Here is a 25,667-nt window from a genome sequence, read left to right on the forward strand (position 1 = left end):
CGCTCGTCTCTAAAGTACCTTAGGGGTACTTTAGGTTGCTCTTCAACCCTTGGTGAGAAAACCACCAGGAGACTGTGCCCTTCGGCACAGGAAGCTGCTCTTTTCATCCATCATTCTATTCCATCTTTATTTATTTATTCTTAAGTAGCTGTGCAAAGGGATTTCAATTCAACATGTGAGTTTCTGAGTGTAATATATCTTGATCGATGTCACCCTTTTGTCATTCTTCTCCCAACCACACCCATTATCTCACTCTCCCTAGTTCTACTTTCCCATATGTACATTAAATATCATGGAAAGCGTACGTCCACCTTCCTTCTGTCTATTCATTTTATACCATACCCTTCATCTCATCCCTATACACAATTTGTGTTCTAGCCCTTTAGTATTTATTTCAGTGATATCATTCATGGACATTTATCCAAAAGATTACACATCAGGATAAAGACATTTGCACATTTATGATGATACATACATATGTATTTGCACACTTATGTTCACATATATATATGACTATAAACACACATACACACACAATGGATTACTCATCCATCAGGAAATAGTTGGACCTTAAAAATAGTTGGGGCAGGGACATAATTGGACCTGAAAAAATTATGTTAAGTAAAGTAAATCAGTCTGGGAAAGGCAAATGACACATTTTTCTCCGATATGTTGAAGTTAGATCTAAATTATGAGTCTATCGGTAAATATATAAAGAGTCATATGCATGCATACATAAACATGTTAACTAGAGTGTGGGACCTGCAAACAGTAAATTCCAAAGGTATAACTGCCTTGGACAACCATCTTCTGAACTTAGATTCCAGCTCCAGACAACAATTATTTATCAGAACAGCAAGCCCCAATTAAGAGGAAACAAGGTTTCCCAAGCCTAGAGCACAAAATGAGAAAGGAAGTAAGTGGGGAAGGAAATGAGCTGGGAGACACGGAAGGAATAGAGCCAAGGGGCAGAGCAGAATCTCTGGTAGATGAAAGTGTTGGCAAGCTTCATACTAAGGAAGCAATGCTTAGGGATGTGCTTTGCGTCCCTCAATGGCCAGGGAAACATGATGGGCTTACCTGAATTTAATCACTTAACCCTCTCAATGGTTCTGAGCAATTGAAGACATTCACCCAAAGACCTGAACCAGGATTTGAACACACATCATGGTACTTGCCTGCAAATCCCCAGCTGATTTATCTGTACTTTTGCTAGGCATTCACTAGTGTGGAAGGACCAGCAGGGGCTCACAGGTGCTCTTTATGTTTTCCATTTTGGCAAAATACACATAAAACTTTCCAGTTACTATTCTAATAATTTTTAAACATATACTTCAGTAGTGTTGATTACATTCACATTATTGTATAACTAATTTTCGGAATTGTTTTTACCTTGGGCTGGTAGCATGGCCTAATGGTAGAGTGCTTGCCTAGCATGCATGAAACCCTGGGTTTGTTTAATCAGTATCACGTATACAGAAAAAGCTGGAGGTGGTGCTGTGGCTCAAGTGGTAGAGCATTAGCCTTGAGAAAGCCCAAAGACAGTGTCTAGGTCCTGAGTTCAAGACCCAAAACTGGCAAAAAAAAATATTTCTACATTACAAAACTTAAACCTCACTTCCTACTGACAGATTTACAGCTGCCTCAAACCATTCCATTTTTATTTTGAATTAACATACATTAATAACAGGTTTCATTATATTACGAATTGTTTTTAACAAGGTTTCATCATCATGTTTCCATACATGACTACAGAGAGGTTTGAGTAATTTCAAGCCCTTCTTTCCAATTCCATTCTCCTTTCTCTCCTCTCTCACTTTTCCAACTATGTTTTGTTATAAGATATATATGTATAACTACATAGATGATATTGATATAATAGAACGGGCACTTCAATTCTCTCTATCCTTCAGTATTTTTCTTTCCCTAACCCTTCTGATCCTCCCCAAGAAATCTCCCTTTTACAGTCTCATACATTGTTATTATTATCTTAATGTTGTCGTTGATGGTGATGATACTATCACCATTGTTTGGGGGCTATATTCCACAAATGAACAAAAACATGTAATATTTGGCATTTCAAACTTGGCTTATCTCTTTCAACATTAAAATCCTCAGTTCCATCCATTTTCTTTATGACAAAGAAAATTCTTTGAGTGTGTGTGTGTGTGTGTGTGTGTGTGTGTGTGTGTGTGTGAGAGAGAGAGAGAGAGAGAGAGAGAGAGAGAGAGAGAGAGAGAGAGAGAGAGAGAGAGAGAGAGGTATTCTTTGGCCATTCATCAGCTGTTGGGAACTTAGGTTGTTTTGAAAATTTAGCTATTTTGAATAGGCCTACAATAAATAAGGGCTATGTTGGCTCATTTATCATATATATTGGACATATATTTCTTCAAATACATGCCAAGGAGTAGATTGAGAGATGTATAAATATTCTACCAAAAAGTACCTACATCTCAACTTTTGGCAACATAGCAAGATAGAAAATGAACTAACAAAATTAATTGCTTTTGTATATAAACAATGAACAGACTGAGAAATAAACCAATAAAAAAATTCCAGGGCCAGGAGCTTAGCCTAGTGGTAGAGTGCTAGCCTACCATGCACAAAGCCCTGGGTTTGATTCCTCGGTACTCAGAAAAAGCTGGAAGTGGTGCTGTGGCTCAAGTGGCAGAGGACTAGCCTTGAGCAAAAAAGTGTCCCAGGACAGTGCCCAGTCCTTGAGTTCAAGCCCCAAGACTGGCAAAAAATCCATTCACTGTTGCCCCTCCCCCAAAAAATAAATAACCAAGGATGAATTTAACCAAAGAGTTGAAAGACCTCTACAATAAAACCTAAGAAGCCTTGGAAAAGGGAACTGAAGGAGATAACAGAAGATGGAAAGAGTTCCCATGTTTATGGATTAGTGAAATGAACATCATGACAATAGTTATAGCTCCCAAAGCAGTTCTCAAAAGCACAACTTGTTGGAAAAGCGTTGACATGTTTAACATACTTAGCTAGAAAGGAAGTACAAATCAAAACTATACTCAAACCCCATTCCATCCCAGTCAGAATGGCAATCATCAAGAAAACGACCACAACAAATGCTAGTGAGGATGTGGAGGAAAGTGCACTTGCACATTGCTAGGAGGAGTGAAAATTAGTGCAACCACTATGGAGTTTCCTCAAAGAACTTAGAAAATGATACCTGAAAGACAAAGCACAGTCTTGACCTACCAGTGTCAGCTCCACTCACTCGCATGTTTCCAAGACTATACTGCAAGTTTTCTGTTTCCCAGTGGGCCTCTGATGGCCTCTTTACCTGGATCTCTCTCCAGCTCATCATTTTCTCTCGGAAGCCCTATCCTTTGTTCAGATTGCACATCCTCTTCCCTTGTAGCAGCTGCCAGGCTCATCATCTCTGCCCTCTTACAATCCACTCAGCATGCACTGCCAACCATGTTCTGAATGACCAAACATGTAGAGAGTCCTGCAATAGATGTGTTCAAGATAAGTTGAGAGAAAAACAATTGAAATCTAGTCCACAGAAGAAACTGCATATACAGGTCCCTAGAAGAAGGGAAACAATCTATGGAGAGAACAGTCAACAGAGAGCTGAGAGTCTTTCACTACAAAATGGGATAGCAAAAACAAATACATTGAGGACATAGGTAAAACTGTCTTTTGTTTAGCACACATAGGAGCCTTTTAAAGGGTTTCTAAGGTTCTATATTGAAGGATAGTTTGTTTTGTATGTTCTGGTACTGGCGCTTAAACTCGAACACTTAACTCAAGGCTAACATTGAGCCACGGTGACCCTTCCAATGGTGTTTTGCTGGTTACTTGGAGAAAAAGAGTTTGACTATCAGACTTTCCTTCTCTGACTAGCTTCAACTAACAATTCTTAGATCTCTGCCTCCTGAGTATTTAGGAAGAGAGACATAAGCCAGAAGCACCTGGCTGAAAAATCATGTTTAAACAATTTCTTTGCACACAGAAGATGACTTTGCAAGACACTTGATAACATCTCGTGGAATACCACAAATTAAGTAACACATTTAAAAGCACAGTTCAAGAAAAAATAAACACTGGTAAATGCTGATGTCCACAATGGTATATGGCAGGAGAAACCAAGAAATATTCCTGCTTTGCTTGTGTTCTTAGTCTTTTGCTTTACTTGGTTAATTTCTTTGAGTATCAGATTCCTTATTGATCAAATAAACATAATAATACCTGTCTTTGAAATGTATCTGGCAAGCTTAAACCACAAGAAATACACTTTCACATGCACCCCCCTCCACGCATATACATATAGCCCATAGACACTTCTCACTAATTTATGGTGAATCGGTCTCTCTTCTCTAGCCAGGTCGATATTGCAAAGAATCTTCATATTCTGTGTCTAAAATTACTTTGGGTTTAGCCTTGCAAGCAGTAACTTCAGCAAGTTTAAGTCTATTTCTTGAGCTATTTCCATTTTCCATTTGTTAGTGACAGATGCAAGCAATTATTGGGATTTCGGGACCAACACTTCCTTCCAAATAATTCTGCGAGTATCTATGTGACAGAACACCTTCTTCTCTTGGCTGCAACATCAGGGTAGAGGATTAGGGTTGTTGACAGCCCTAACTTCATGGAAGAGAACAGCTTCCAAACTAAAATTTCCTGAAAAATCTCAATGGTTATATCCCTCGTTCCTGTTTTCTAACATGCTGTACTGATTTGCTTTAAGTCTGCCCTGGCCATCTCAGTATGTTTGCTGGGTGATAACCCAGCACACCTGCCCCATCTCATACAGCAGAGACTGCGGGAGTTGACTTGCAAAGTGCACTAACTCATTTGCAATGCAGATCCAGAGTCATCCTTTGATCTTCAAAAATATAACACTGTGCATAATTACCCAGAGAGAATAGAACTTGGAAATACAATCACATTTTCCTTGTTACATATTAGAGCTAATGAGACCTCATCTGGCTCTTCTACGTTCTCCAAGTCCTAGCATTTTTATTCCTGCATAAATACTAAGTCAGTAAGCTCATGACTGCATACCGTTTTGAGCCTGGAATGGAAAAATGCTGTTTCCTCACATAAGAGCAGTGTTGGAGAAAATACCAACCACAAAGAAAGCTGGAAGCTTGGAGTTTCCTGAGAAGCTGCATGAATGAGCCCTGTAGGCTTTTGCCCTCCAAACAGGATTAAGTGAAAATAAGTATTCTACTTTTTATTGGCAATGGGAATCTCAGCTCTGTAAAGGAGTGTATTTGAAAATAGCTGATTACTTTTCTCCTCTTAAAATCATCCCCAAGTTATTCAACACATTTAGGAACCACTATCACCTTTTGTAGAACCATCACAAGAGGCATCCCTATCAAATTGAGATTAACGTTTGACTGATGCAGGAGAAACCTAGAACAACCCATAGCCTCATGCATGAAACTGACCCAACCTCCCCGGAGCGCCCTCCAGGGGCCTTGCTGAGAGTTGAATGTTCCTGTCTGTGGGTGAACTCTGTGAGATGATGCCTCTCCCTGATAACAAAGGCCTTGTTTAGGAGCAACATCTAAATTACTTTAACTTCCACACATCATTCAACTTCTTTCCTAACTTATCAGTACTCCCTTAGTTCTAGCCCCTTCTCTTCTCCAGGTTTCCATGTCAGCTGCCAAGGTGACACTTTGAAAATCAGAACCATTGCTACAGTCATGTGAGCCCTGTGGTTTAACTCCATCATCACCTCTAGAAAGAGGTGTGGCAGTCTTTCTCCTTACTTCTTTCCTGAATTCTAATCCAGGTCCCACACAACAGAATTTCCAGCAGGTTAGCCACAGAGCTCTAGTCTTGAGAAAGTCCAAGGACAGTGCTCAGGCCCTGAGCTAAAGCCCAGGACTGGCAAAAAACCAATGCATTGGATAGGTAGGTGGATGAATGAGAACATAAGTGCATCATAAGTAGGCAGGTGGACAGGTGAGTGGATGAAGAGGAAGAAGGAGAAAGGAAGGAAAATGTGTGAGTATGTAGATGGGTGTGTAAATGAGTTGAGAGGTAGAAACATGACTTATAGATATGTTAATGGATAGGTGGATGGATGATAGAGGGTTGGATGTATGTATGGGTGGATGGATAGATGGATGGATGGATGGATGCATAGATGAATGGTGTCACTTCCTTGGTCAATACAGTCAGCAATTTACACCAGGATTAAATTTACATTTCTTACCATAGCAGAGAAAGCCATCCATGTCTACCTACTTATCCCTAGTTCCAGCCTTTTGGTATTTAGAAAATGTAGGTCGGTAGTAGAAACAAGGAAAAGGTCTTCTAATGCCTCTCAATCTCACACTCTCATACTCTCTAGCAAGCCCTCCTTATGCTCCAAGGGAATTTTAATTCACTATTTACTATTCAGTAATACTATGGTTTTGTCTAAATAAATGTTAACTTTAGAATACTGATAAATTGCAAATGGTTTGTATTTGGTAGAATGAATTTGTACAATCCAAAAGATAAGCAAACGTTATAGTTTTATTGTTAGATACGATCTTAATCTCTAACATAATTACCTTTCTGCATTCCTTCTCTCCTTGACAGTAGATTTCAGGCTCTTATTTCCTCCCTGCAATCAGTTTTGCCTTTGAGCTTGTTCCCCTTCTTCAATGTGTTACATCAATCTTTGACACATGCTCACTATATATTTTTGGATACCATGTTTGACACTGAATTACTAATACTTATGTAACCATTTCGCTCTCTCCCAGCTCTGTAATATTTGCTCCATTTGGTAGTACAACATGTCCCTTATCAACCCTACCCTCTAATCCAGACATATTTTTTCTCAAGTTCATCCCTGTAGGTTAAACTAAATGTCATCTCATTTCGTGGCCTTTCCTGATACACTCCAACACAAGCACACAGACAGACATACACACACACCACTCTAAAATATAGCTTTCCTTCTGTGTTCTGTAAGATTAACCAAGGGAGGAAAAATAGGTTAGAGGAAAATGTAACAAGGGCAGGCCCACCAGCCATAAACAAATGCTTAGACAGACATCTTTGACCAGTGATGGGCATAACACAGCTCCTCCACCAACATAGAAATAAAACAAACAGAAATCCATCTGTTTCCCTGCTTCTGAGAAGTCTCTACTCCTCAGAGGCCAAGCATAGAATCCAAGTGTAGGAAGCAGTGGGGGATTCTTTCTTCAGACACCATCAAGTCATAGTACTCAGCAGAGTTGTCAGTCCATGGCCTCTAGAGCCTGTATTAGGTGCAAATCCTGGATTGGCTGCTTACTATTCTTGTCACCTATGTGAATATGAGCAACCCCCTGGATGTCTCTGGGGTCCCAGTGTCTCCTTCTGTAAAATGCAAACGATTACATATAACTTGTCCTTCATAACTGATAGGGGAAGCAGATGGGTTGAAACAACTGGAGCTCTTGTAAGGAATCAAGGGACATGTGACTGTGATGAGCTATGGTCTTTACTCAATCCTCATGCAAGTTCCTTGCATTTACCTCTTTCTAGAGTCAGCTAGGCCCACTCAGAGTGATGGGAACCTGAATAAATGGATAGGACTTTGGTAGTAGCACACATTTGAAACACTTGGTGAACAACTGGAAATCCCACATGACAGTGGCAATCTCACATGTGGCTGCTGTCCATTTCCATTCCCAACCTGAACTTGATGGCTAGGCAAAGCTGTGGATGCTTTCTATGTATCAGTGAAACACAGACTCGGAGGTAAAGGGCTGTTTCAAATCACTATTCATCTTTTCATTACTGTCACATTGCATTGATTTTTGCATTGATGTTTTTCAACATTTTCAAATGAGACACTTACTTAGGAAGCTCCCAGAGCCTAACATCTTCTCAATTAAAACAAAAACAAAAAGCTAAAAAAAAAGCACATGGATTTCTTTCTCTTCTCAATTTTAATTTAAAAAAAAACAAGTCATCTGTGATGTGTTTAGAAAATGTTAAAATAATAAAATCAACTTGGATTTTATTACAAAGATGGTATTTCTAGAAGTGCCTGTACAAAATTACAGGATTTGTGAGACCTCTAAGTGCTAAGCTTTCTGGAAAACACACACTCTAGAATTCATAAGAGTCAGAGGACTCACAGAGAACATGCAAGCCAGAAAAATCTTTGCTAAGAATAAATTCGAGGAAAACAAACAGATATGCCGGGATCATTTTGGCATTCAAGAAAATTAGTTTTTGGAGTTTTGGAGAGTAAACCCAATTTTACCTACTAGTTAATAAATAGAAAAAAAACAGCAATGAAAACCCTTAAGCTACTTTTTGCCATTAAAATAGTTACTGATAGTTTGTGTGAGCAGAAATAATGTGAAGACAGCTTTGTAATCACAGATCATGGAAGCTGATACAAGGTTTCCCTTTCCAAAGCAGGTAGCTCATTGCTAATTGAGAGAACCAGTTGGGCGGGGAGGGCTGGGAGACTGGAAGGAGGGAAGGATACTCAAAGGCTTGAAGACCAAAAGAAACATGTGGCCCACATGAGCTTACAAGCTGTTACAGGGCTGAGCCAGGACAGAAGCAAAGGCTAAATGGTTTCCTGACCCATTCTGATATTCCTTGCTGAAGGGTAAAAATTCCAAAGCTCTGGCATTCAGAAACAGGAAATCCACAGATTTGCTGGCTGGCACTCCATTCAAATGGAAGTCACAGCTAAGGATAATGGTCCATGTGCATCCTGAAGAAAGCATGTTGTTGCCTGATGTTGGTGATACACACTTGCAATCCTAACTTCTCAGGATGCAGAGATGTGAGGATCAGAGTTGGAAGCCAGCCTAAACAGAAAAGCCTGGGAGGTCCTTATCTCCAATAAATCTGGGAAAAGTCAAAAGTAGAGGCATGGTTCAAGAAACAGAACACCATCCTTGAATAATAACCAATGCAACCACAATGCTCACAAGTCAATATGTTGGAAAAGATCTTTGAAACTTGTGGGGGGGTGGAGGGAAGGAGGGAAAATGGGAGAAAAAGCAAGGGAGGTGGCAACAATATTCAATACAAAATGTAGTTACTACCTTATGTATGTAACTGTAACTATTCTATATATCACCTTGTCGTTAAAATTAATTTTTTTTAAAAAAGCTAATATTGGCATAAGAACAAAAAAAGAAAAGAAGGGAGGAAAGAAGGAAGGGAGGGAGGGAAGGAAAGAGAAAAAGAAGGAAAGGAAGGAGGGAAGGAAAGAAAGGAAGGAAGGAAATGAGGGAGGGAGGGAAAGAAAAAAAGAGGGGAGGGAAGGAAGGAACGAAGGAAGGAATGAAGGAACGAAGGGAAGAGGGAAAGAAAAAAGAAGGGAAGGCAACAAAGAAAGATAAACTGCTTCTTTCTCCTATGGAAAATCATGACCAGAATCAGATTCAGTGGGCTGAATTCTCTGCTGGCTGCTGGACTTGAAGTTAGGACAAAAGGTGATACACATACACAAGCATCACATTAAAAAAAAATCTGGCTTGGCCCAACCCACTGAACTGCCTTTTTATGACCCTACAGAGCACTTTAACGGGACATGTAGCAGGATAATAAGTAGCTTCCAACTTTACTAACCCAGTTCCCACATGGAAGGTGCCTGGGAGCTCTCACTTGGCTCACCCCTATCTGGGTGCTTTCTTCTTCTTGATGGAATTCTATCTTCCCCCCTACACTTCAATTCTTTCCGGATCCAACAGCAGCAAGGAGAGTATATGTCTAACTCAACATTTCTGGAAGCACCCAGCCCTTCTTTGCCAGCATGAAGCAAGGCTGGATGTAGGAGTGAAGTCTAGTCACATCCTTTGTAGCTGAGACAACACTGACATCTTGTGGTCTAGAATCCTGTCTGACCCAAGCATCACAGGCCAGAGCAGAACTAGCCCTGCCAGATACACAAGTGGGATTAATTAGTCCTGCCTCACCCACACCTTAGTGGTACGCAATCTATAAGACACTCAGATAACCAACAATGTGCACATACTGAAGGATGCAGAAAACACACAGCATCTGACCTGCCATGCCCAGTCTCAACCAAGTCAGTGTGCAATAGATGGGCACCTTCTGAAGGCAGTTAATTAGGAGCATGCAGATGGAAGGCAGTGATCAAAGCACTATCTATAGTCTGGGTGATGTCTGTGAAACCACAGGACAGAGGGATACACAAACATCTCAGGAATAGGGTAAGGATTCAGAAGTGACTGTGGGTCAGAATCATAATGATTATATAGTAATCAGTTAAGTGGGAACATATAAGTCCTAATTTCTTTAAAACGTTTTTTTATTATCTGCAATCGTACAGAGATATTTGAATTTAACACGTCAGTTGATGAGTACAATGCACGCTGACCTAAACATCCCTTCCATAGTTCACTCTCATCTCTCCTATCCCATCCAGCCCCTGCAGTTGTGTGGTTCCATTTTCACATACATTCTGAATATTATAAAGTAAGTGCTAATTTCCCATCCCCACAAAATATATCCAATGTGCAGGCTGAATATCCAGGGAAATAATGCTCATGGTTTGCTTAGGGAGAGGCAATATGAGAAAGGACAAATGAGGGGATTGTCAAAAACCAAAGACCATCTGGAAATAGTCTTAAATGCCAGAATAAAGGGACCAAACTGTACCCAGTAATAAGGAGTCACATAATAAGATGATATTTAAGAAGAAAATGTTAGAGAGGGTCAGGACATGTATTTTCTCTCATCTGTGGTAGTAACATCTAAATCTAAATATATATGAAAACACATACAGGATCACATGCATAGACACACAAATGTGTTCACTGACGTATGGCCCACACACTGGAGGCTTTCAATGGTGTAACTCTTTAGAATAACTAACTTACAGATTAGCATAATGAAGCTAGGACATTTTTTAAAGTCAGATGAACAAAGAGAGAAAAGGTGGGAGAATGCAGTCATAATAGTTCATTTATGTAAAACTGAGCCATGTGAATTAAGGAGATGGGTAGGGTTGAGAGAGATGATAAAGAACAATGGGAGGAAAACAATATCAAGATGCATTGTACTCCCAGATTGGCATCTCCAATTGAAACTCCTTTGCGCAACTACTTAAATAAACGTGTTTTAAAAAGAAGAAAGTATGTGGCAATGATAAATCGTGAACTAGATGCATAGGACAAAGTGATCATCATTTTAATGTCATCAGGGATAATCCCCAGCAGTAAAGACCATAATATGTATTTGGATGATTTTTGGTTTTCTTTATGTTTCTATTTTAATGACTTTATGTTAGCTTTTTAATGCAAGTGTAAGTTTCTTTACATGAAGCAGGTGAACGGTAGAATTTGGAAGCTACTCACTCACTGTGGGGAGTGACTGTGATAGTCATGTTCTTCCATGGGGGAACACCTTTCAAAAAGTCCCATGGGACAAACCAGGCACTAGTGGCTCATCTCCATAATCCTACCTACTCAAGAGCCTGAGATCTGAGGATCAACGTTCAAAGCCAGCCCTGGCAGAAAAATCTACCACCAAAACAGCCAACAGTGGAGCTGTGGCTCAAATGGCAGAGCTCTATCCTTGAGCAAATAAGTGCAGGGATAGCAGCCAGGCCCTGAGTTCAAGCCCCAGGACTGACACCAAAAGAGAGAGAAAGAGACAGAGACAGAGACAGAGAGACAGAGAGACACACAGAGAGAGAGACAGAGAGACAGGGAGACACAGAGAGACACAGAGAGAGATAAAGAGAGAGAGACAGAGAGAGAGAGACAGAGAGAGAGAGAGAGAGAGAGAGAGAGAGAGAGAGAGAGAGAGAGAGAGAGAGAGAGAGAGAGAGAAACAAAGAGAGATCCCATAGGGGAAAGACTACATAGAAGAATACATGAGGCTTAGGATCATCACTTTTTTAAATTTTGTTATCATCTTTCAAAGCAAACTGGGCCCAAAAGCCCTACTCCAAACAAGGACAAGAATGATCTCTTGAAGGGAAGTGGGTTTGCCATGAACACAAAAATCCACATGAATTTAGGATTCAAACTCGGCTTTTAATTCACCATTCACAATCCCTTCTTCTTCCTTTCCTATTTCCCAACTGGCAGGGTGAGCAGCAGATCACCAGAATACAAGAGCCTATGGATCCAATAAGGCCAGGCACTATAACAGCAGGTCTGCCATTGTGCAGAGGCCAAGGCAAAGGCTAAAACAAACTGCAAAGATTCATCTGGGGGGAAAAATAGCATCTGGATGCCATCATTTCAGGCAAAGTGCCAAAGTGTAGATCAGAGACAGGACTCATGCAGGTCCCTATGGCCCTTTCAGGGGTGTCTGTGATGCCAAAACTATTTTCATAATAATACACGGTAAGTGGGGTATTTGCTCCCTTTCCTGCATGACCATATGGTAGGCTTTTCCAGAGGCAACCTGACAGGGTTACCACAACAGATCAAATGAGGCCCCTGAAATGGTTGTTGGACATTCAAACTTTATTCTATTGATTGTACTTGGAAATGAGGACCCAGCCATCTTCTGCCAAGCCGGATATTAAAAAAAGTTACAATGACATACCAAAGTGCCACCCTTCTTGCCAAGTGTTCATTACAAATGCAATTATTTTTGCATATTTTCATATTTATAACTAATGTGTGGATCTGTTGTTTGAACCAGTTAATAAAAATGCATTGCAATTTCTCACTTCTAACTCCTAACTGATATAATTGATTTGATACAAGCTACATAGCCAAAATAAACCCTTGGGGTATCCCATAACTTTAAGTTGACAAAGGTCCTGACAGCTAGGCACCAGTGGTTCTTGCTAATAATCCTAGCTTCCCAGGAGGCTGAAATCTGGGGATCAAGGTGCAAAGCCAATTCTAGCAGACAAATCTGAGATTCTTATCTCCAATTAATCTGCAAAAAGAAAACCATAAAAAACAAATCATAAAACCCTGAAAGTGGAGCTGTGGTTCAAGTGGTAGAGCACTAGCCTTGAGCAAAAATGTTCAAAGAAAGTGCCCAGGCTCTGAGTTTCAAACTCCAGGTCCAGCTTGATAACTTAATTAATCCAGTAATACTAAGGATAATAATTAAGTCAAAATTTATAGCCATAGCATGAAAGCACCTAGACAGAAAGAGAAAAAGACAAAAGTCATCAATTGCTGTGTTTACTTCTGAATGGTGGGTTTATAGGTACATGAGTTTGATTTTTTTATCTGTAGTTCATTATTTTCCATAACAAACATGTGTTGCTTTACAATGAAGAACAGGAAATATGTGAAACCTGACTGTGGGAAAACCCTCCCATACCCCGTTTCCTGTGTACTTCCTGTGGTTCTTCTGCAGAGTGCCAAAGCTTTACTGCAGAAGGAGGGCAGCACAAGCCAGCATTGCTGCAGACATGGGCACCTGGGTTTCTTGTGTCTGTCCTCCTCTTCTCAGCTCGCTCCTCATTTCACCTCAATTTCCTGCAATCCAGACAGGCTACAGAGACTCCACCTTTCCTTCCCCAGACAGTCTGCAATGCTCAGCTCCTCCGCTTCCAAAGCAACACTCAACCTGAAACAAACTGCCAGGTGACAGACAGCTAGGAATGTCAGAAAGCGTTTCCACCTGTATCCTGGCACGAGAAGACAGTGTGCTCTGGGTGCACCTGCCTGAGACAGCAGGACTCTTCCTTCCCTCTTGTCCTCTTAGTGTCCTGCTGTCACAAGTGACACTTGAGCATCTGCACCTGTCGCTCTTTTCTTCCTTTCTCATACACACTTAATCGAGGCTTCCTGTAGGGTCACCCCTCCCCACCTAGAAGATAAGCTCCACTGACAATATATTGAATTCATAGAGGGGATCCCTTATGCCTGATTAGATCCTTTCACTTATCCAGCTATATCTTATCGAGGAGGGGTTCTTGTTCCTGAGAACAGTTATTATGTGAGGGGGAACCCAAAATCTAAGCAATGAACCAGTGGTTCATACCTATAATCCTAATTACACAGAAGGCTGCCATCTGAGGATTCCAACTCAAAGCCAGCAGACAAATCCAGGAGACTCATCTGTTAACCAGGAAAAAAATAAGCAAAAAATGGAGATGTGGCTCAAGTGGTAGATTGCCAGACTTGAGCAAAAATGCTAAGGGAAAACTCAAGGCCCTGAGTTCGGCCCAGTACCGAAAGAAAGAGAGAGACAGAGAGGACATTTAGTGGAAAACAAACTGCCCGAGTGTAAGAACAGACACAAAATTGGTGTGTTTGAGGACGCAAAATGCTAGGAGCTAGACTTGCTGCTCAAAGCCAGTGGATGTAAGAGTTTCTTCTATTGTCAAAAGATACTAGTTGTGGGGGGCTGAGAATGTGACTTAGTGGTATAGTGCTTGCTTAGCATGAATGAATTCTATTCCTCAGTACCACGTAGTCAGATAAGGTCGGAAGAGGCACTGTGGCTCAAGTGCTAGCTTTGAGCAAAAAGGAGCTTAGGGATAATGCCCAAGCCCTGGATTCAAGGCATAGGACTGACAACAAAAAGGTACTATTGTGTCCCCCCAAAAAACTAGAACTTGGACTAGAGATGAGTGTTAAGGTGCAGAAGAGAGAAGCAGAAACAAAATGCTCTGCCTTAGGAACGGGATGGTACACATACAAGCGTTAGATATATTATCTGCCCAGCCATCAGGAGTGTGTGTGGGGTGTGTGTGTGTGTGTGTGTGTGTGTGTGTGTGTGTGTGTGTGTGTGTGAACCAATCCTGGGACTGGAACTCAGAGCTTGGGCAGATGGGTATGAGGTCATGACTCGCAACTGTCCCTGTCCCAGGTTCTGATTCCATTCTTAGAGTCCAGCTTTCACCTTGCTTTTGCATTCCATAGGCTTGCAAGAACTAAACCTGATGTATTTTATTTCCCCTTTTTTTGTTAAGGCTGCAGCTTAGTTTCTATTGTGTGCAACTAAAAATGTCCTAAATTACAGAAAGCTTTGTTAAAGTTCTAGCCTGAACAAAGAAAACAGGGTTGATTCCAGAACTATTTGGGAGATATAGTCAATAGACACAACATAGATGCTTTGTGAACCAGCCAAGCTCAATTACCCTACCACCTCCACCTTCCCCTTGTAAGGTGTCGCTAAGCACCCATAGTTTCAAATGGGGAATGTGTTGCTGTTCCCTGACCTAGAAACTTCACACCCATAGGCAGGCACCCAGGAAAGCAAAGACAACCAAAGCTTCTTTCTCCTAAGAAGAGAATAAGACTTGGAAAAAAAATAGTGAAGTAAGCCAGACCCAAAGAAGAGTAGATTGCATGGTTTCCTCATTTGTAAGAACTAGAATATGTCTATTGTCTTCTTAACAGGGTATCTCAATAACCCAATTGCCTGGCTCACAACACCACATATAATGAAATGTATCCATGAACTCTGAGACATGGAAACTAGAGGTTCTTATTATATCTTGTAAGTAGGGATTTTTTTGTTATTGTTGTTTGTGTTTCTATTAAATTTCTGTAGCCTGTGTATTGCACATAAGTTTATTTGATGTGTGGAAGGGAAAGGGAATCGCAGAAACTGCAGGACAAAGGATGAACTAATGCAACATTGAAACACACTTGACACTGTTGTATATGAGCAGCTTGGAGGAAGGGGAATAGGGAGAGGCAAGTGGGAAAAAATGAGGGATGGGGTAACAGTGCTCAAAAAAATGTATTCAATATTTGTGTAACTGAAAGTCCCCTGCTCATCACTTTTTCTAAAAAAAAAAATTAAAGAAGAGAACAAAGAGCCATGGCCTCTGCCTCAATACAGACAACAGATGGAGCTAAGCGTCAAGACCTCATGCCTGGAATATTACCTTCTCAGAGAGCTGAGACTTGAGATTTCTGTTCAGAACTAGCCCAGACACATGAATGTGTGAGACTCTTATCTGCAATTAGCCAACAAAATTAAAACGAAAATGGAGCTGGGGTTTATGTGGTAGAATAAGCTATCCTTAAGCCCAAGAGCTAAGAGCCAGTGCCCAGGCATTGAGTTCAAGCCCTAGTAGCAGCACAGCACTGGAAAAGGATCAGGAGGGGAAAGAGGAGGAGGAAGAGGAGGAGGAGGAGAAGCAGAAGAAAGAAGAGGAGGAGGAGAAAGAGGAGAAAGAGGAGAAGAGAGAAGAGGATAGAAGATAGTTAGATAACCGTGGAGGACGGCGAAGAGGAGACTGTGGGGTCAGGGGACGAACCGCTGGGCTTTCTCTCCAGGCTGCCCCCAGTTCCCACCGGCCTGGACTGCAGCTCCCTGGACCGCGACCCGGACCTGCCGCCTGCCACGGGTACGTCCCACTTCGAGGTCCCGGACTACTGCACCCCCGAGGTGACCCCGAGATGATCACGGGGGACTGGCGCCCGTCTAGCATCGCCGACCTGGTTTTCACCTACTGAGCCCACCGTCAGCGGGGCGCGCACGCCCCCAAACCAGCTGTTTACATACAGGAATCAGGTATTGGGGCCCCTCGGAGGCCGAGGCTGGCACCCCATCTCCCGCGCAGCCTCCCCCCCTCCTGGATGTGCCCATCCCCCCGGTCCAGACGCGCCCCTCCCGCACAGACACACCCCAAGGCAGCCCAGCCCCCACGCTTTCCCTGACATCCAAGCCCCTCCCCATCCAGTCCTCACTCGCACAGCCACCAGCAGCCAGCCCCCCCTCCTCCGACGCAGATTTGTCCCCCTTTACGGACCGCATCCCTCTCCTCTCCCCCCCACCCTACTTGCTCACGCCCTTCCTCGTGGCCGGAGGACACGCCCCCCTCCCTTGCTCGCTCCGGATTCCCTCGGCCCTCGCCTAGCCTGCCTTTGGGGTTCCGGGGGCGATCCTGAGGGGCGGCCCTCCCAGGCCCCTCCCCCACCGGAGGTGGGGCGCGCTCATTCCACCCCCCGCCCAGCGCGACGCCCCGCCCCTCCGCTTGGGCCCGCCCTCCTGCGCTTGCGCATGCCTAGTGCTCCTTGGGAGGAGGGGGCTGATTCCCGGCCAGATGCCGGCTTCCTGCCCTTTGCTGGGGGAAAGGGGGCGGGGGGCGAGTGTGGAGCGATCCTTTGATCCCAGAGCCCGTGGCTCCCTCTCAACCTGACGGGGCATCACTGCCTTAATGGGAGGAGCACTGGGAAGGGAGAGAGCTGCCCGGGTGGAGTTAGTTTGAGCTTGAAACTCACCTAATAGCCAATGTGCTCCCCTCCCCATGGGGTTGCCCACGCCCACCTCACCCTTGGCTTCAACTGCCTTTAGAGCCAAACTGGGTCCCCACAGACATCCCTACTTACTTGCCCCCGAGAGATTTAAGAGTCCCGAGAAAGAAAGGGACTTTCTCAGAAAACTGTTGAGCTGATGCACCCACCAATCCGGAGACAGGTCCCAGCTGCTCCCTCCCCCACTCTGGGAAACGCCCTATCACCTCAGGGCACCTTCTCAGCCCGGGCTCCTCCCTAACAACTGTCCCTTCCAATCACCCAAATCCATCCACAATCACAGCTGCAGTATTCAGTGGGAGAAACTGAGGCACGCTAGTGGTAGGAGCTTGGAGCAGCAGGAAAGTGGTTTGAAAGAAACCATCGTCCCCATCCTGGGGGACCGGATAAGGATGAGTTGAGGAGAGTGGACATAGGCCGATTGCATCCCAGCCTTTTCCTGTGTTAAATAAGGATGCGCTGCTGTTAGGAAATCGTGTCCAGTTCAGGGTGTCCGTGGGAACCCTGCCCCCACGCTGTTAACCCTCTCACCCCATAGCCCCAGCCCCCTCTGGCCTCTCCCTCCACCCCCTGCCCTCACTACCTGTATCTCACCGGCGTGTGTTCACCCTCTGGGTGCTCACACATTCTCATTCACACACACAAATCTCAGGAACAAATGGTCCCAGAGTCCTCGGGGTCCCTGCCCAGGGTCTCTGGAGGGCTCTGCCCCACGCGTTCCCTTCGCTGACAAAGCCACCAGCTGCCTCCTTTAAGCTTGGTGCTCCGGCTCTGGGCCTTTCTTGCGCTCTTTCTTTTCTTTCTTCCTTTTTTTTCTTTCTTTTTCTTTTTTTAAGAAAACAACAAAAAGACTATGAAAAAAAATGTCATGTGAGTGAAGAGATGTCACTGTCTGTGGTCTTGGAGAACTAGTCTCGTAGCTGAGTTGGGAGAATCTCTCCCTCTGGGGGCACTGGCACCCACAGCAGGACTTCAGCCAGTCTGATGCCAGGACTGAATAAAATGTATTTGCCCCAACAAAAAAAAAAAAAAAAAAAAAGAAGATAGTTAGATAACCACCCAGATAGGGTTCTAGAAGAACACCGAGATGACATCCGTGTCTTTGTTGCTTCTGGGAGGTGCCAAGCTGTCATAAACACAAGCACCACCACTGCCAAGGACAGAAAGAGACAGCAGGAGCTCTGGGCCAGCATGGTTGCAGCTGGCCCAGAGACATCTGCACTCCTCCATCTTTGCCTTCCATGAATGTAAATGTCACTCCAAAGTCATTTCTCCCTTCAATTAGAAACTTTCTTATTCTCATTTTCTCTGCCAAGTTCAGAAGCTTGAGAATTTTTCCATTAAATATATATATTTAACTCAGATTTTAGATTTGTTCCAGATTTTTGTCTATTTCATAAAAAGAGAAGAGGGCTCCTCCTGATTCTGTGGTGGCATAACTCGGAGTGGGCACGTTCTGGAAATAAACTCCAAACTAAAGAGAGATGGAGTTTTTCCCAAGATACACAAAGTCCTGCCAGTTCTGGGCCCAAATCCACATCTCAAGATGAACAGGACAGTTGTGTCAAAGCCTGAATAGAGCACTTGAAGAAGTTCATTCATTCCTAAAGCATCTTCCCCAAGCCCCCTGTTTTGCGTCCTCTGGATTTCTGAGCAGAAGGTACCTCAGTGGCAACCAAGAAAAGACGCCTGCATCCACTCCTACAAGAACACAGTAGGGCTGCTGCAGAATTTCACCCCTAAGATTTAGGAATAATCCATACATAAATGTTCCTCCTCACCAGCAGGGAACTCTTTTTATTGGTTTTTGTTCTGGACCTGGGGCTTAAACTCAAAGCCTGAGTTTTTTTGTTGTTCAAGGCTAGCACTCTCCCGTTTGAGCCATAGAACAATTTCTGGATTTTTAAATGGTTAACTGGAGATAAAATAAAATAAATCTCACAGACTTTCTTACCCAGGCTGGCTTCGAAACACAATCCTCAGATCTCATGAAGTTGCTAAGATTAGAGGCATCACTTTTTATGTTTGCAAAAGTCAATCTTTCTCTCTCCACTGGTTCCAAATGGGCTAAGCTACAAGGCCAGTTATTGTTTGTGCAGAAATTATCTCCTTCCCTTTTCTCCCAAAACACTTTTCTAGCTGATGTTCTGTGTTTTTTTGGTTTTGTTTTTGTTTTTTAGAACATCCTCAAAACTCAGAGCAGAAGTGATGGCTCTTTAGAGAGCCACAGTTCCCAAGGAGGAGCTGTGCTGGCTTCCTGATGGTGCTTCTTTGTTCTGTGGAGCTGTACATTCTTTGGCCTCCCTGGGAATGCAGAAAGCTTCTCAGGCTGGTGGCAGCTCTTTTTTAATTTCTCTGCTGCAAATCCTTTCCCTTCCACCCTCACTGAGGTTTATTGAGCCCTCATTTGTCCCAGACACGCCATCGTTCGCACTTTTATGACATCGTTGTTTCTGTCCACTCTAGCACAGTTGAGGTTTTAGGACTCAAAATGTCTTTCACTTCCCACTACCGCCAAGGAGAAAAAGCCACATAAAAAAAGGTTCACACAATGCAGGTCCAGCTTTGTCCAGAAATGGTCAAAATGGCATTGTAGAGTCAGCCACAAACTGGTAAAGAAAAAGAAACTAAAGACAGGGTCCAAATTTCAAAAACTTAGCTCAAAACTAGTCCCCTACTCACCACGATGCATTGGTCAAGGCCTGTAATCGTAGCTGCTCAGGAGGCTGAGATCTGAGGATCACACTTCATAGCCAGCCCAAGCAGAAAAATCCTTAAGACCCTAACTCCAAAGAATCATCAAAAAGCTAGAAATGAAGCGGTTGCTCAAGTGATAGAGCACCAGCCTTGAACAGCAGAGTTGAGGGACAGTACCTAGGTCCTAAGTTCAAGTCCTGGTACTGACAATAAATAAATAAATATTTCCTGATGAGAAACTAACTTCTTTTCTGATGAAGACATGTCCCCATACATAACCACTTCCATTTAGACAGTCAAAAGGCCTGTACTTATTTTATATCCTGTAGTATTTTGAGAGGTGACACTTTCTCCCATTTCCCCACTGTACCTAAATAGGTGCCATGCTGAGTCCACTGCTCACTAGCTGTTTGTCCCCTTTCTCTCTCCAGAGGACACCAGGAAGGGACCAAGACTTTTCCCCAGAGGCTGAAATGAAACAACCCCTGATGAAGATTACCTGCTCCAGAAACACAAGTCCTCCAGGAGAAGAGCTAGACTAAATAAACAGACAAGCTGGTGACACTGGCTCACCAGCACACAAGGCAGCACACAATTTACAGGAGCCCTGCCCCAAAAATCGGTATTAATATATATTACATATGTATGCAATACAGTAGAACAAAAAATATTCTCTTAAGACAAATTGTATGCTTGTTTCTGTTGCAAAAAGGGGATTGTTTTCATGTACAGAGCATCACATAGCATCTTAGCAAATTTTGGATTGTCTCCTCATTCATAGTTTCCTTGTCTTTCTGAAAAGGCTTTACTTACACTCCCTGAGGAGCAAGATAACTCATTGAGAGACATTTACAGACTGTGGCTGAAGACATATTTAAAAGTTTCTTTCCCCTGCCATTTATCTGTGCAGCATATTTCTTTGTTGCCTGAGCTGCTTGTTTATCGCCTTAGCTATTTGTTTGTTCGTGGAGGAGAGTACCATTTTGTGAAATGACGTCTTAAATTTAAATCTTAGAGAGAAAATATCACTCCCTTTTGTCTGGATTCATGGTTTTCAAGATGTCAGTGTCACTGCCAGCTGCAAACATCTGTCTGCCCACTGACTTTGGGCTGAAAGGTCACCCAGAGTTATGCCACTTGGTTTTCCTGGGGGCGAGTAGGGGTTCTCAAGTTGTACAACAGACAGGCCAGCCCCCAAAAACACAAAGGAGGAAGAAGAATGAAGAAGTGTGTGTGTGTGTGTGTGTGTGTGTGTGTGTGTGTGTGTGTGTGTGTGATACGTAGTGTGTGGTATATGTATGGCATGTATAGTGTATGTGATGCATGTGGTGTGTGTGTGTGTGTGTGTGTGTGTGTGTGTATGGTTTTTGTGTACATAGGATGAGCAAATGTAAGTGAAAACATGTGCAGGACATATGAGTATTGTATATGTGGTGTGCAAATATGTTGGGTGTGTGTATACAATGTATGTTTATATATCACATATGTGAGTGATGTGCTAGTAATATAGCAACTATCACTTGATTTCCCCCTTCTCCTCCGTGTTAATGTTGTACCTTGCCATCGACCTTTAAATATATAGAGATATGTTTCATATATACTATATATTATAATATGTAAATATTATATGTATTAGAAATTTATAGATATTTAACATTGAGCAAGGATGAGATAACTTTATGGTGAATATGGAGATTCCCGTCACATGTTATTCTCATTTTGTCAAATGGTTTCAGAATAAGTCCAGTGTATCTCAGTGGCTCTGTCCAGTTCTATAATCTGAAGCTTCTCTCTGCTGAGTCCTGGGGAGTGATTGGGGATCCGAGGATCGCCGCCTCCGTGGTCAGATGGAGCTTCCTTTTGTCTTCATCATCTACCCTGGAGAAGATGGATGTGATTACACACAGGCCTCGCTCCCTGCCGAGACCCTGATGGGCAGCTCCTACCCCAACACCAGGCTCACTTGATTGTGAGCTTGCAGTGCATTGGGCAAAGGTTTGTTTAGTTTGCAGGCCATTTGAGTGAAATGGGCCCGGCTCGGCACACAAGGCCAGATGCTCTCTCAAGGGTTGTCGATGTAATATCACTCCGAGTGCTCTCCCTCCTATCTGCGTTCTTACCCTTTGCTCCATCTTGCTTCAGGCCTGGCACAGGTGAGACACCTGCCATTGCTGACAATCTCTGCTGAAGTGGTTGATAATGGAGTTTGGTGTCAGGATGGACAGTGTGTGGGAGAGGGAAAGACTTTAGGCAGAATAGAAGACTTCCTGCCTTGTCAGCATGACCTAACGCCATGTTAGGGTCAGATGCATGAAGGACAATGAAGGGTAGATATACCAACGTGTGGGCTTCCTCACCAGACTCCTTGCTCCTCCTAAGAAACACAAGGGAGTGGCTGCTTTGTGAGCGATGCTGTTAGGAGGAACTTCTGCCAGCAGAGTCTGACAGTAGCTGAGGTTTCTGTGTCAAAAGTGCCTCAGGAGAAGTACATGGCCTCTATCTCTTGAAGTCTCTGCCTGGAGCTGTCAGCCACAGGCTTTTACTGAGAAAAAAATTGTGGGGTCTAGCAGGCACGAGACCCAGGAACAGAGGTTGCTTTCAGCCTGAGGACCCTAGATGGACTAGCTCTAGTAAGAGTGCTTCCTGTAGTTGGAGGTAGTCCTGCCAGGAAGCTGAAACCACACCGAGATTTCTCTACAGACATTTCTTTGCATGCCATGGACCATATAGTAAGTTTCTTGGGGAGTTGAGTTGGTGTTTATATGTTTCCAGAAGTCCTAGCTGTCAACAACACTCTTGGCTTCTACCTGGGAGGTGTTGTTTGCCCAGAGGGCAGGAAGAAGTGCGGGGGGGGGGGGGGGGGAGGGGGTAGGCAAACAAGCACTGGTAACTCCATTATGCATGCACCCCCAAACATCATTGATTTCATCCTTTTCAGAGTAGAACCTACACATAGCATGTATGTACACCACACACAACACACAAGACCATACATGAATATTACATAGGATAAATCATGGACAAAACCCACATCAGCTCTACTCTTGCCAATGGACTCCTGAGCCTCTCACCTTCAAGCTCAGATAACCCTGTGGTTCCTGTGCTACTACATTCTACCCTACATTCTGAAACTGAGACCTTGATTTTGTCATTAAGAAGTCACTTATTTGGTTTAAATGATGGTAGTGACAGATGGGAATTGAACTGAGCATGTGGGTGCTGTCACTGTGCTTTTTTAAAAAAAAAGGAAATTTATTGTTCCTATAAATGGGATAGGCAAAGCAGTTACAGTTACATAAATCAGGTAATGAGTGCACATCTTGTTGGATAATACTCCTTGTGCTTTTTTACTTTTTCTTTTTTTCTTCTTTTTCTTTGCCTAAGGCTAGTGTTCTACCACCGAGCCACAGCACCACTTCCAGCTCTTTTGGTGATGAATTGGAGGTAAGAGTCTTCTGGGCTTTCCTGTCCAGATTGGCTTTAATCCTCAGATCAAAGACTCCTGAGTAGCTAGGATTACATGTGTGAGCTAACAGCACCTGGCTGGATTTTTTTTCTAATGCTTACATTCGGCAAAATAAAAGGTGCATCACCCAAGCTTGGTATGTAAGATTTATTTTTAGGAATCTATCCTTCTGCAGATCAGATCTGAGAATTTCCAATACAATAAAAATTGTGTGGCGGGGGGGGGGTTGGGAGATTGGTCTAATGGTAGAGTACTTGCCTAGCATGCACGAAGACCACGGTTCAATTCCTCCATACCACATACATAGAAAAAAAGCCAGAGGTGGTACTGTGGCTCAAGTGGTAGAGCTCTAGCTTTGAGAAAGTCCAAGGACAGTGCTCAGGCCCTGAGTTCAAGCCCAAGACTGGCAAAAAGAAAATGTATGTGGACTTGAACTACTACAGTCATGGCCAGAAACTGCAAGCTGACAGTCAGCTGGTTGCGTGCTCTAGGGTACATTTGCTGTTTCTATCATAAGAAGGGAACATGTTCTCACTTATTTATGGGAAATTTTTAGCTAAACTTCTCAGATTCTTTTGCCTAATTTATGTGTAGATATGATCTCAACTTTTTGCCCAGGTGTAAAAGAAACTCTTTCTATAAAAGGGAAAAATAAAACATTGGAAATGCAGGGAGTCAGCCACTGTCCCACACATAGAGGAGGAGCTCCAACCTACACATATTGGTCATGGAATGACCAGTCTCAGAATAACAACCATTTTCCTGCCAAATTTATTGAATCTCTAATAAAGGGGAGACATGGCATTTAATCTATTTTCATTTTCAGAGAGCTGGATATCCCCAGGGCTGGAAACATTGCTACATTGCTGCTTGAATGAAATCATAGCAAGACTCACATCACTGATGTGTTGTTACTTGGTGCTGTTTAACTTCAGTGGAGGAAGAAGGGACCGGATGGGGGGATGAAGGGAGGATGAGGGGAAATTAACAGAATAAGAGAAAGGAAGTCAAAGAGTAGAGGGAAAAAAGATGGGAGAGGAGGGATGGACAAGAAAAAAGGAAAGAAAAGCACGAAAAAAGGAGGAAGGACTCACCTCACTTCTAGTGTTCTTCAGTAATCCAAGTGGTAATACAGATTGCGAAGGAAAGTCCTATCCACTGAGTGGAGACCTGTAGAACACCACGGATCAATTGAACATCAAGGACCCTCTGAGGTAGGTGTTAGCATTGTAGTTCATAGATAGAAATGTCAGGTTTGATTTATCCAAGGTCACCCAGCTAGTCAGAGGCAACCTCAGAACCCGTTTCCTTTCTATCTCAAGGCATACCACTGCATTGACAGAGTGTCACCTGCACAGTTCAAAATGGCCTAGTTCATAAAACAGAGTCAATATATACCAGGCAATTAAGGCTCCAACCTTACTGTTACTTTTATGTTGGGAAAAAATATAGTGTTTTGAAGCTTTGAAATGATACCCTGTTCAGGAACAAAGGATATACAGGTAATTCCCCAGTCCCCAGGGTCCTGACAACCCACACAATGACAACAGAAAAGAAAGTCTAAGCTAATACTTTCTTATTAGTGAGGACAGTGTCAAAACTCCACAGAGTAGATGTCTAATAATTCCGATTCCAATATCTGACTTAAGGTTGAGCCCAAGCCGGTCTTCCAATTACTTCATATGTTATAAGGCAAATCTATGTCACAAAGCAAATCCAATAGCCAATGAGGTGAAATTTTTTTTTCCTCCGGAGATATTTTCCAGCTTCTAAATGAAGAAAATTCTAAACTAGTCTGTCAGTCTGTTGCAATCAACCATGAGTTAATGTGCCTGGTCTGTGCACATCGACGGCTACTCTTCATGGAAGAGAAATAACCAGACAACATTCAGTATCTCCTAGTAGCAGTCACCTATCACCTTTGCTAACAAATCTCCTCTGAATCCCATACTGCCTTTGGATCTATTTACAGGGAACACAAGGACATGAACATGTGATCAATGATTGTTTCTCTTATTATTGTCTGGTCATCATGCAATGACCACCCTCAGGTGATACAGAGGAACTCTCTACAATATACACTGGAGTGTAATTGGAAAGTGCCAAAGGAGATTTCCCACTTTGCACATTGCCATTAGTGAATGATGACCCTCCCAGCAAAGCAACAAGGTGCAATAGATGTTCCTCCTCCCTCAAAGGAAACCTAAGAAAGCTGTGAGTAGAGAAAAAAGCTTAGTACATGCAAATATAGCTGGGTGATTGTCCTATACCTCATTAATATTGGCTTCTTTTAATAGAATTAGGAACTAAAACCCAAAGACACCTGTGCAGATGGAGGTGAGCCACAG

General features: G+C 43.0%; 2 long non-coding RNA genes across 2 annotated transcripts in view; both read left to right on the forward strand.

The window, feature by feature from the left end:
- The window catches only part of LOC150039381 (uncharacterized), a 247,376-nt gene that overhangs the window by 52,016 nt on the left and 169,693 nt on the right, over positions 1 to 25,667 (forward strand). The gene's annotated exons all lie outside the window — the stretch shown is intronic.
- On the forward strand, positions 16,062 to 21,609 carry LOC150039382 (uncharacterized). Its single transcript, XR_016534456.1, has 2 exons — positions 16,062 to 16,246; positions 20,285 to 21,609. It is a non-coding gene; the product is annotated as an uncharacterized LOC150039382 (long non-coding RNA).

This window comes from Megascapheus bottae, unplaced genomic scaffold (genome assembly GCF_031878675.1).
Source record: "Megascapheus bottae isolate mThoBot1 unplaced genomic scaffold, mThoBot2.hap1 HAP1_SCAFFOLD_40, whole genome shotgun sequence".
NCBI classification, from domain to species: Eukaryota; Metazoa; Chordata; class Mammalia; order Rodentia; family Geomyidae; genus Megascapheus; species Megascapheus bottae.